Below are 11,648 nucleotides of genomic sequence, written 5' to 3'. Positions count from 1 at the left end.
TGCGGAAGGAAGTGCTTTCGTCAAATGCGGCGGAAAACTAACATTTTGTGTGTTGGGAAAAAAGCCGAACGCGAATTCTGCCGTGGTCCTACATTAGATGCGCGCCAACGGCCATACCATGATGGATACACCGGTTCTCGTCCGATCACCGAAGTTAAGCATCATTGGGCCCAGTTAGTACTTGGATGGGTGACCACCTGGGAAACCTGGGTGCTGTTGGCTACCTTCCTTTTTTTTTTTTTCGTTTTGGTATTATGTCGCTACCCCTGCCAGCCCAATTTTCAAACTACCTTTCTGTTGTGACAAAGATGCTTCCTTATGCCTTTTAAACTACTGTAATGGTACGAAAATGCAGTAATTAACTCGGTTTGAGGGAGAATGTGCTAACCAAGTTTGCCAAGAAGACTTTGAAAACGACAAAACAGTACGAATCGGCAGGTGATTTCTGAAATAGCTCACCGCCTATTGTTGTGTAGGAGTGTAGAGTTCCAAATTTGGTTTGTAATCATGACTTTATTCCTTAGTCGTCTCGTCTCGTCCCGCAGACGTTTGTCGTGCTTGCGCTGTCATATGGACCACGACCCGAGCGGCAGCGAGCGGCAGTCGAGCAAAGTCGGGACAAGTCGGGACGGGGACAGGGACAGGAATGGTGCGAATGCACTGCAAACTACGCAGACACCTGGTGTGAGGCGCGGCGAGGCGAGGAAGCCCACATCGCTACCAGTGGCGCCCTCCAGCACGACACTGCACCACCCCGTACAGGCCCTCCGCTGGACACCAGGGACAAGATGCGTCCTCCGCTAGTGCCGAAGGCTGCACGCGCCCAGCGAATGACAGGAGGTGCAACGAGCAGCAGTGCGTCTCACACACGCGGCGGTGGGGCGCGCTCCCCGCACGCGTCCTCGAGGAACTGGCTGTTGCGGAAGGAAGTGCTTTCGTCAAATGCGGCGGAAAACTAACATTTTGTGTGTTGGGAAAAAAGCCGAACGCGAATTCTGCCGTGGTCCTACATTAGATGCGCGCCAACGGCCATACCATGATGGATACACCGGTTCTCGTCCGATCACCGAAGTTAAGCATCATTGGGCCCAGTTAGTACTTGGATGGGTGACCACCTGGGAAACCTGGGTGCTGTTGGCTACCTTCCTTTTTTTTTTTTTCGTTTTGGTATTATGTCGCTACCCCTGCCAGCCCAATTTTCAAACTACCTTTCTGTTGTGACAAAGATGCTTCCTTATGCCTTTTAAACTACTGTAATGGTACGAAAATGCAGTAATTAACTCGGTTTGAGGGAGAATGTGCTAACCAAGTTTGCCAAGAAGACTTTGAAAACGACAAAACAGTACGAATCGGCAGGTGATTTCTGAAATAGCTCACCGCCTATTGTTGTGTAGGAGTGTAGAGTTCCAAATTTGGTTTGTAATCATGACTTTATTCCTTAGTCGTCTCGTCTCGTCCCGCAGACGTTTGTCGTGCTTGCGCTGTCATATGGACCACGACCCGAGCGGCAGCGAGCGGCAGTCGAGCAAAGTCGGGACAAGTCGGGACGGGGACAGGGACAGGAATGGTGCGAATGCACTGCAAACTACGCAGACACCTGGTGTGAGGCGCGGCGAGGCGAGGAAGCCCACATCGCTACCAGTGGCGCCCTCCAGCACGACACTGCACCACCCCGTACAGGCCCTCCGCTGGACACCAGGGACAAGATGCGTCCTCCGCTAGTGCCGAAGGCTGCACGCGCCCAGCGAATGACAGGAGGTGCAACGAGCAGCAGTGCGTCTCACACACGCGGCGGTGGGGCGCGCTCCCCGCACGCGTCCTCGAGGAACTGGCTGTTGCGGAAGGAAGTGCTTTCGTCAAATGCGGCGGAAAACTAACATTTTGTGTGTTGGGAAAAAAGCCGAACGCGAATTCTGCCGTGGTCCTACATTAGATGCGCGCCAACGGCCATACCATGATGGATACACCGGTTCTCGTCCGATCACCGAAGTTAAGCATCATTGGGCCCAGTTAGTACTTGGATGGGTGACCACCTGGGAAACCTGGGTGCTGTTGGCTACCTTCCTTTTTTTTTTTTTCGTTTTGGTATTATGTCGCTACCCCTGCCAGCCCAATTTTCAAACTACCTTTCTGTTGTGACAAAGATGCTTCCTTATGCCTTTTAAACTACTGTAATGGTACGAAAATGCAGTAATTAACTCGGTTTGAGGGAGAATGTGCTAACCAAGTTTGCCAAGAAGACTTTGAAAACGACAAAACAGTACGAATCGGCAGGTGATTTCTGAAATAGCTCACCGCCTATTGTTGTGTAGGAGTGTAGAGTTCCAAATTTGGTTTGTAATCATGACTTTATTCCTTAGTCGTCTCGTCTCGTCCCGCAGACGTTTGTCGTGCTTGCGCTGTCATATGGACCACGACCCGAGCGGCAGCGAGCGGCAGTCGAGCAAAGTCGGGACAAGTCGGGACGGGGACAGGGACAGGAATGGTGCGAATGCACTGCAAACTACGCAGACACCTGGTGTGAGGCGCGGCGAGGCGAGGAAGCCCACATCGCTACCAGTGGCGCCCTCCAGCACGACACTGCACCACCCCGTACAGGCCCTCCGCTGGACACCAGGGACAAGATGCGTCCTCCGCTAGTGCCGAAGGCTGCACGCGCCCAGCGAATGACAGGAGGTGCAACGAGCAGCAGTGCGTCTCACACACGCGGCGGTGGGGCGCGCTCCCCGCACGCGTCCTCGAGGAACTGGCTGTTGCGGAAGGAAGTGCTTTCGTCAAATGCGGCGGAAAACTAACATTTTGTGTGTTGGGAAAAAAGCCGAACGCGAATTCTGCCGTGGTCCTACATTAGATGCGCGCCAACGGCCATACCATGATGGATACACCGGTTCTCGTCCGATCACCGAAGTTAAGCATCATTGGGCCCAGTTAGTACTTGGATGGGTGACCACCTGGGAAACCTGGGTGCTGTTGGCTACCTTCCTTTTTTTTTTTTTCGTTTTGGTATTATGTCGCTACCCCTGCCAGCCCAATTTTCAAACTACCTTTCTGTTGTGACAAAGATGCTTCCTTATGCCTTTTAAACTACTGTAATGGTACGAAAATGCAGTAATTAACTCGGTTTGAGGGAGAATGTGCTAACCAAGTTTGCCAAGAAGACTTTGAAAACGACAAAACAGTACGAATCGGCAGGTGATTTCTGAAATAGCTCACCGCCTATTGTTGTGTAGGAGTGTAGAGTTCCAAATTTGGTTTGTAATCATGACTTTATTCCTTAGTCGTCTCGTCTCGTCCCGCAGACGTTTGTCGTGCTTGCGCTGTCATATGGACCACGACCCGAGCGGCAGCGAGCGGCAGTCGAGCAAAGTCGGGACAAGTCGGGACGGGGACAGGGACAGGAATGGTGCGAATGCACTGCAAACTACGCAGACACCTGGTGTGAGGCGCGGCGAGGCGAGGAAGCCCACATCGCTACCAGTGGCGCCCTCCAGCACGACACTGCACCACCCCGTACAGGCCCTCCGCTGGACACCAGGGACAAGATGCGTCCTCCGCTAGTGCCGAAGGCTGCACGCGCCCAGCGAATGACAGGAGGTGCAACGAGCAGCAGTGCGTCTCACACACGCGGCGGTGGGGCGCGCTCCCCGCACGCGTCCTCGAGGAACTGGCTGTTGCGGAAGGAAGTGCTTTCGTCAAATGCGGCGGAAAACTAACATTTTGTGTGTTGGGAAAAAAGCCGAACGCGAATTCTGCCGTGGTCCTACATTAGATGCGCGCCAACGGCCATACCATGATGGATACACCGGTTCTCGTCCGATCACCGAAGTTAAGCATCATTGGGCCCAGTTAGTACTTGGATGGGTGACCACCTGGGAAACCTGGGTGCTGTTGGCTACCTTCCTTTTTTTTTTTTTCGTTTTGGTATTATGTCGCTACCCCTGCCAGCCCAATTTTCAAACTACCTTTCTGTTGTGACAAAGATGCTTCCTTATGCCTTTTAAACTACTGTAATGGTACGAAAATGCAGTAATTAACTCGGTTTGAGGGAGAATGTGCTAACCAAGTTTGCCAAGAAGACTTTGAAAACGACAAAACAGTACGAATCGGCAGGTGATTTCTGAAATAGCTCACCGCCTATTGTTGTGTAGGAGTGTAGAGTTCCAAATTTGGTTTGTAATCATGACTTTATTCCTTAGTCGTCTCGTCTCGTCCCGCAGACGTTTGTCGTGCTTGCGCTGTCATATGGACCACGACCCGAGCGGCAGCGAGCGGCAGTCGAGCAAAGTCGGGACAAGTCGGGACGGGGACAGGGACAGGAATGGTGCGAATGCACTGCAAACTACGCAGACACCTGGTGTGAGGCGCGGCGAGGCGAGGAAGCCCACATCGCTACCAGTGGCGCCCTCCAGCACGACACTGCACCACCCCGTACAGGCCCTCCGCTGGACACCAGGGACAAGATGCGTCCTCCGCTAGTGCCGAAGGCTGCACGCGCCCAGCGAATGACAGGAGGTGCAACGAGCAGCAGTGCGTCTCACACACGCGGCGGTGGGGCGCGCTCCCCGCACGCGTCCTCGAGGAACTGGCTGTTGCGGAAGGAAGTGCTTTCGTCAAATGCGGCGGAAAACTAACATTTTGTGTGTTGGGAAAAAAGCCGAACGCGAATTCTGCCGTGGTCCTACATTAGATGCGCGCCAACGGCCATACCATGATGGATACACCGGTTCTCGTCCGATCACCGAAGTTAAGCATCATTGGGCCCAGTTAGTACTTGGATGGGTGACCACCTGGGAAACCTGGGTGCTGTTGGCTACCTTCCTTTTTTTTTTTTTCGTTTTGGTATTATGTCGCTACCCCTGCCAGCCCAATTTTCAAACTACCTTTCTGTTGTGACAAAGATGCTTCCTTATGCCTTTTAAACTACTGTAATGGTACGAAAATGCAGTAATTAACTCGGTTTGAGGGAGAATGTGCTAACCAAGTTTGCCAAGAAGACTTTGAAAACGACAAAACAGTACGAATCGGCAGGTGATTTCTGAAATAGCTCACCGCCTATTGTTGTGTAGGAGTGTAGAGTTCCAAATTTGGTTTGTAATCATGACTTTATTCCTTAGTCGTCTCGTCTCGTCCCGCAGACGTTTGTCGTGCTTGCGCTGTCATATGGACCACGACCCGAGCGGCAGCGAGCGGCAGTCGAGCAAAGTCGGGACAAGTCGGGACGGGGACAGGGACAGGAATGGTGCGAATGCACTGCAAACTACGCAGACACCTGGTGTGAGGCGCGGCGAGGCGAGGAAGCCCACATCGCTACCAGTGGCGCCCTCCAGCACGACACTGCACCACCCCGTACAGGCCCTCCGCTGGACACCAGGGACAAGATGCGTCCTCCGCTAGTGCCGAAGGCTGCACGCGCCCAGCGAATGACAGGAGGTGCAACGAGCAGCAGTGCGTCTCACACACGCGGCGGTGGGGCGCGCTCCCCGCACGCGTCCTCGAGGAACTGGCTGTTGCGGAAGGAAGTGCTTTCGTCAAATGCGGCGGAAAACTAACATTTTGTGTGTTGGGAAAAAAGCCGAACGCGAATTCTGCCGTGGTCCTACATTAGATGCGCGCCAACGGCCATACCATGATGGATACACCGGTTCTCGTCCGATCACCGAAGTTAAGCATCATTGGGCCCAGTTAGTACTTGGATGGGTGACCACCTGGGAAACCTGGGTGCTGTTGGCTACCTTCCTTTTTTTTTTTTTCGTTTTGGTATTATGTCGCTACCCCTGCCAGCCCAATTTTCAAACTACCTTTCTGTTGTGACAAAGATGCTTCCTTATGCCTTTTAAACTACTGTAATGGTACGAAAATGCAGTAATTAACTCGGTTTGAGGGAGAATGTGCTAACCAAGTTTGCCAAGAAGACTTTGAAAACGACAAAACAGTACGAATCGGCAGGTGATTTCTGAAATAGCTCACCGCCTATTGTTGTGTAGGAGTGTAGAGTTCCAAATTTGGTTTGTAATCATGACTTTATTCCTTAGTCGTCTCGTCTCGTCCCGCAGACGTTTGTCGTGCTTGCGCTGTCATATGGACCACGACCCGAGCGGCAGCGAGCGGCAGTCGAGCAAAGTCGGGACAAGTCGGGACGGGGACAGGGACAGGAATGGTGCGAATGCACTGCAAACTACGCAGACACCTGGTGTGAGGCGCGGCGAGGCGAGGAAGCCCACATCGCTACCAGTGGCGCCCTCCAGCACGACACTGCACCACCCCGTACAGGCCCTCCGCTGGACACCAGGGACAAGATGCGTCCTCCGCTAGTGCCGAAGGCTGCACGCGCCCAGCGAATGACAGGAGGTGCAACGAGCAGCAGTGCGTCTCACACACGCGGCGGTGGGGCGCGCTCCCCGCACGCGTCCTCGAGGAACTGGCTGTTGCGGAAGGAAGTGCTTTCGTCAAATGCGGCGGAAAACTAACATTTTGTGTGTTGGGAAAAAAGCCGAACGCGAATTCTGCCGTGGTCCTACATTAGATGCGCGCCAACGGCCATACCATGATGGATACACCGGTTCTCGTCCGATCACCGAAGTTAAGCATCATTGGGCCCAGTTAGTACTTGGATGGGTGACCACCTGGGAAACCTGGGTGCTGTTGGCTACCTTCCTTTTTTTTTTTTTCGTTTTGGTATTATGTCGCTACCCCTGCCAGCCCAATTTTCAAACTACCTTTCTGTTGTGACAAAGATGCTTCCTTATGCCTTTTAAACTACTGTAATGGTACGAAAATGCAGTAATTAACTCGGTTTGAGGGAGAATGTGCTAACCAAGTTTGCCAAGAAGACTTTGAAAACGACAAAACAGTACGAATCGGCAGGTGATTTCTGAAATAGCTCACCGCCTATTGTTGTGTAGGAGTGTAGAGTTCCAAATTTGGTTTGTAATCATGACTTTATTCCTTAGTCGTCTCGTCTCGTCCCGCAGACGTTTGTCGTGCTTGCGCTGTCATATGGACCACGACCCGAGCGGCAGCGAGCGGCAGTCGAGCAAAGTCGGGACAAGTCGGGACGGGGACAGGGACAGGAATGGTGCGAATGCACTGCAAACTACGCAGACACCTGGTGTGAGGCGCGGCGAGGCGAGGAAGCCCACATCGCTACCAGTGGCGCCCTCCAGCACGACACTGCACCACCCCGTACAGGCCCTCCGCTGGACACCAGGGACAAGATGCGTCCTCCGCTAGTGTCGAAGGCTGCACGCGCCCAGCAACACCTCGGTGCCTGGCGCGCTGTGTTTACCTCGTGCGACTGGGCCGGCGGCGCCTCGCGTGTCGTCTGCTACCTCTGCCTCGTTGCTTTCTTTCTTTTTACTGAACTGTAAGTAATGGATATCCTTTACGATGAAAGTGAAGAGCGACAGAATAATATTCAGTGCGAGTTTGATCGTTCCGTAGAGAAACCTTCGGCTTTCGAGATCCATCGTTGGTTACTTGAGGACTTGATGTTGTCTACTACTGATGTGCTCGGTATTCAGTTCGATACGTTTTTAAATTCTGTGTTCTTGAAACTGAAATCTCCCGATCTGTGTGATGCTGTTGTCTCTGTTAATGACGGTGTTCGTCGATTTCGACACCTTAACGGAAATATTAGTAATGTCACTGTGTCTCATGCTGGTTTTGGTCTTCGCCAAATACGCATATTTAACCTTCCGTTCGAAATACGCAACGACACTATTTCTCGTCACTTGCGGCCATATGGCACTGTTTTATCTGTAGTGAAAGAGAAATGGTCGTCTGCGTACATATTTCAAGTCGAGAACGGTGTGCGCAGTGTTAAGATGGTGGTTAGGCAGCATATTCCGTCTTTTATTTTAGTGAACGGCCACCGTGCGTTTGTCACGTACAGTGGCCAGCCACAGACTTGCTCATTTTGTAACGGTGTCGGACATTATCGGCAGGATTGTCCGAAGCGCAAACGGCCTGTTCAGCTACCACTTGAGGGCAATTTGCAAGGAGCTAGTTTTGCTTCCGTCGCCGCTACGGTCTTGGGTTCCGCCCCCCCCGCGCCCGCGCGGCGTGCGGCAGATGTTAATCTTGCTGCCGCCGCGGAAGCGATGGATGTGTCTGCTGATGCTACTGTCTCTGTTCTTGCGACTACCGGCCAGGACTCTTTGTCCGCGGCTTCGGAAAACGTGCCTGCTGCTCTTCAACCGGTTGTGGGTGCTGTTGTGTCGGAGGCTGTCTCTGACTCCGTGCCGCCATCGGTAACCGATGTTGTTCCGCGCCCTAATTCGGACCCTGTTGTACCTGTTGTGTCGCAGTTGGCACCCTCTCCTTCTGTGCCTGTACCTGTCGTTGTACCCTCTGATGTTTCTGAGCCTAATCCTGCTGCGGAATCACGCCATGTTTTTGTGGAACCAAAACCGCAACGGGATGAGGCTCGTTCTCGGAGTTCCAGTAGGCAACGCTTCCGCAGTGTCAGTAGCTCCCCTTCTTACGACGGGGGTTACACGCGGCGTGACCGTAGTCCGTCCCCGGTGGGGCGCTCCCCCGCCTCTTCTTGGGCGTCGCAACGCCGTGCCGCGCGGCGTGACCTCGACGTGGAGCTACGGCCGCCTCAGGCTTCCGGCTCCGGGCGTCAGCCGCCGCGCAAACAGCAACAACAACAGTCGCCGCGGGCCTCTACTCGCCTCGCGCAGTCAGCTGATCTGAGCGGTGCGGCGCAGCAACGTGACGTTGCTGTTCGCCATCTGCGGACTGTGTTAAGTCAACCAGCCTCTGTAGACGTGCCTGTTTTAGCGCCTGACACAGTCTCGGCTGTGACTACGGCACCTCTGTCGACGAAACGGAAGGCTGAGGACGTCCACCGACGTCGCGCTGGTCCTTCTATCCACGACCGCGTGTCGGTGCCTCCCTCCGACGTGCAGATGCCCGTCAGGGATCCTGTATCGGTCGCTTCTGCCGTGCCAGCTACTGCCACCCTGCCACCCCTCTCCCCCTTCGAGCCTTTGGAGTGGGCGAAGGATGTTGTGGAGGGTGCGGAGACATAGTGTGTGTCCTGTGTGCCCCCTCCTCTGTCGTGCACCTGCACATTCCGTGTTTTCTGTGTGTTTTTACTTTTGTGTGTGTCTTTTAACTGTGTGAGTCTATGACTTACGATTTTAGCCAGTGGAATGTAGTCACCATTAATCTTAACAAGTTGAGCCACCCGTGCAAGTTACTGGCTTTTAAGGCCTTTTTACGTGATCACCACTGCCATGTTGTCTTTTTACAAGAGGTGACGCGCGATGCCCTTGTCTTTTTACACGATTTTAGTGACTTTATTGTTGTTGACAATGTTTTACCGGATTCCAATGTCGGAACTGCCATTTTAGTCCGTTCTGACCTTGCTATTTCCGACGTTGCTATTTTACCAAATGGTCGTGCTGTTAGTTGCACTATACTGGGCGTTGTCTTTGTTAACGTTTATGCCCCGTCTGGGAACGATAAGCCGGCGAGGGCTGTTTTTTATGGGCAGGAATTGTGTGCACTGCTACACCGGAATGTGGATGCTTTAGTTGTCGGCGGCGATTTTAATTGCGTTTTAGATGTTGTCGATCAGGTGCCTCGTCCTAACCTTTGTCGCGAGCTCGGCGACTTGATTCGCAGTTTTCAGCTCGTTGATACGTGGCGTGTTTTAAACCCTGATGTTACCCACTATACTCATTTTTATTCCACGGGGCACAGCCGCCTGGACAGAATTTACATTTCTGCCTCGCTTTCTGCCCGTATTTGTCGCACGGAAATGTTTCCCGTGCTGTTTTCTGATCATTCCGGTTACCTCTGTCAGCTTTTATTGCCTCGCTTTTGTGTTTCCAGACGACAGAATCTGTGGAAATTTAATTGTGCTTTATTGACCGACGACCATTTTGTGCGGTGTTTTACCAATCTGTGGCATAAATTACTCGGGACTCGGCGAGGTGACTGTAGTGTGCTGGAGTGGTGGGTCGGGGAGGCCAAGCCAATGATAAGGCAGTTTTTAATTGATTTTAGCCGCGAGGCGGCTCGTTGGCGTCGCGCTACGGCCCGCTTCCATCAGGCGTGTTTACAAGACCTCGCGCTGCGCGTGACGTCACAGCCTGCCTTGCTGCCCGCTTTTAAGCAATTTCAGCTTAAGCTTCTCGCTGATTTGCGCGCTGTTAGTGATGGTGTCGTCGTGCGCAGCCAGCCTGCGGGGGTTGTGGATGGCGAACCTTTGTCGCTTTACCATCTGACCAGGGAACGACGGAGGCGTGCCCGTCTGCAAATCAGTACTTGGAAAAAGTGCGATGGTGGACGGACTACTGTCCAGTCCGACGTTGAGCGGGATACTTTTAATCATTTTAGTTCCCTCTTCCGTGCGCTGGACGTTGACTGTGATGCGTTGCGGGATTTTTTACAAGTTATACCTCATGTTTTAACTCGTGCGGATAGGACGCATTTAAATGCTGCTTATGTACCTGACGACCTGTACGACGCTATCCGACGAAGCCCTAAGTGTAAATCGCCTGGTCCCGACGGCATTCCTTCTGAATTTTATTTGAAGTTTTATGATCTTTTTCGTGATGTTTTTGTGGTTCTTTTAAATGAAATACGGGATGGTGCTGTTATCCCTGCTGCGTTTGAGGAGGGGGTAGTGACCTTAGTACCTAAATCGACTGCGACGCCCTGTATTGACGCTGTTCGGCCGATCACCTTACTTAACGCCGACTTTAAGATTGTGACGCGCTGTGTGGCTCAGCGCCTTAAAGTTGTTTTACCGTCGGTTCTCAGTGACAGTCAATCATGTGCGGTGCCGGGTCGAAACATTTTTGACGCCGTTCTCGCATATCGCGACTGTATCGGCTTTGTTAAACGTGCGAGAGTGCCGACAGCTGCCATCTTATTGATTGACTTCAAAAATGCTTTCGACCGCGTTAGCCATGTATACCTCCGCCAGGTTCTTGTGCGGATGGGATTCGGCCTTAAGTTTACGACTGTGGTAAAGCATCTTTTACAGAATGCGACGTCACGAGTTAGTGTCAACGGCCGCTTGACGCCGGCTTTCCGTGTTGAGCGCTCGGTGCGGCAGGGGTGTCCCCTTTCGATGGCCCTTTTTTCCGTAGCCTTAGATCCGTTGCTGCGGATTATCGGCCGCGAATGCCGCGGCATTCAGGTCGGGGCGGACCGCCTCATTTGTAAGGCATACGCCGACGACCTTGGTGTTTTTCTTGGCCACTCCGATGACGTTGATAATTTATATGGCGCACTGCAACGCTTTGAAAAAGCCACAGGTGCCATTGTCAACCCTGCTAAGACTGTTTGTTTGCCTCTTACACCCCGCGCACGGTCTTTACAGCGGAACTGGTTCTGCGTCCGCGAACAACAAAAAGTCCTAGGCGTGCTTTTTTCTTCTCACCCACAACGGATGGAGGCGCTTAATTGGCGGTCCACGCTGCACAAGGTGCGTGCCGTTGCCAAGATCTATGCGGCTCGCACGTTGGCGCTTCGTGATAAGGTGGCCTTGATCAATAATAACATTCTGGCCAGGGCGTGGTATCTCGCACAGGTCCTTCCACTGCCTCGGCAATTGGAACGTGCCCTCAAGCAGGCGGTGTATTGGTATTTATGGCGAGGTGACATTTTTAAGGTCTCGTATGACACTT

At 52.8% G+C, this 11,648-nt stretch overlaps 8 non-coding genes across 8 annotated transcripts; all 8 read left to right on the top strand.

Annotated features, from left to right (window-relative positions):
- Positions 1-103: 103 nt before the first annotated feature.
- On the top strand, positions 104-222 carry LOC124566340. Its single transcript, XR_006970889.1, has one exon. It is a non-coding gene; the product is annotated as a 5S ribosomal RNA (ribosomal RNA).
- A 799-nt stretch (positions 223-1,021) lies between these two features.
- On the top strand, positions 1,022-1,140 carry LOC124566339. The gene has a single exon (XR_006970888.1). It is a non-coding gene; the product is annotated as a 5S ribosomal RNA (ribosomal RNA).
- A 799-nt stretch (positions 1,141-1,939) lies between these two features.
- Positions 1,940-2,058, top strand: LOC124566338. Its single transcript, XR_006970887.1, has one exon. It is a non-coding gene; the product is annotated as a 5S ribosomal RNA (ribosomal RNA).
- Positions 2,059-2,857: 799 nt separating this feature from the next.
- Positions 2,858-2,976, top strand: LOC124566337. The gene has a single exon (XR_006970886.1). It is a non-coding gene; the product is annotated as a 5S ribosomal RNA (ribosomal RNA).
- A 799-nt stretch (positions 2,977-3,775) lies between these two features.
- LOC124566335 lies at positions 3,776-3,894 on the top strand. Its single transcript, XR_006970885.1, has one exon. It is a non-coding gene; the product is annotated as a 5S ribosomal RNA (ribosomal RNA).
- A 799-nt stretch (positions 3,895-4,693) lies between these two features.
- Positions 4,694-4,812, top strand: LOC124566334. Its single transcript, XR_006970884.1, has one exon. It is a non-coding gene; the product is annotated as a 5S ribosomal RNA (ribosomal RNA).
- A 799-nt stretch (positions 4,813-5,611) lies between these two features.
- Positions 5,612-5,730, top strand: LOC124566333. Its single transcript, XR_006970883.1, has one exon. It is a non-coding gene; the product is annotated as a 5S ribosomal RNA (ribosomal RNA).
- Positions 5,731-6,529: 799 nt separating this feature from the next.
- On the top strand, positions 6,530-6,648 carry LOC124566332. The gene has a single exon (XR_006970882.1). It is a non-coding gene; the product is annotated as a 5S ribosomal RNA (ribosomal RNA).
- Positions 6,649-11,648: the final 5,000 nt, after the last annotated feature.

Source organism: Schistocerca americana, unplaced genomic scaffold (genome assembly GCF_021461395.2).
Source record: "Schistocerca americana isolate TAMUIC-IGC-003095 unplaced genomic scaffold, iqSchAmer2.1 HiC_scaffold_1385, whole genome shotgun sequence".
Taxonomy (NCBI): domain Eukaryota; kingdom Metazoa; phylum Arthropoda; class Insecta; order Orthoptera; family Acrididae; genus Schistocerca; species Schistocerca americana.
Note: the sequence above shows the minus strand (reverse complement) of the source record. Positions and strands in the feature narration are given on the sequence as shown.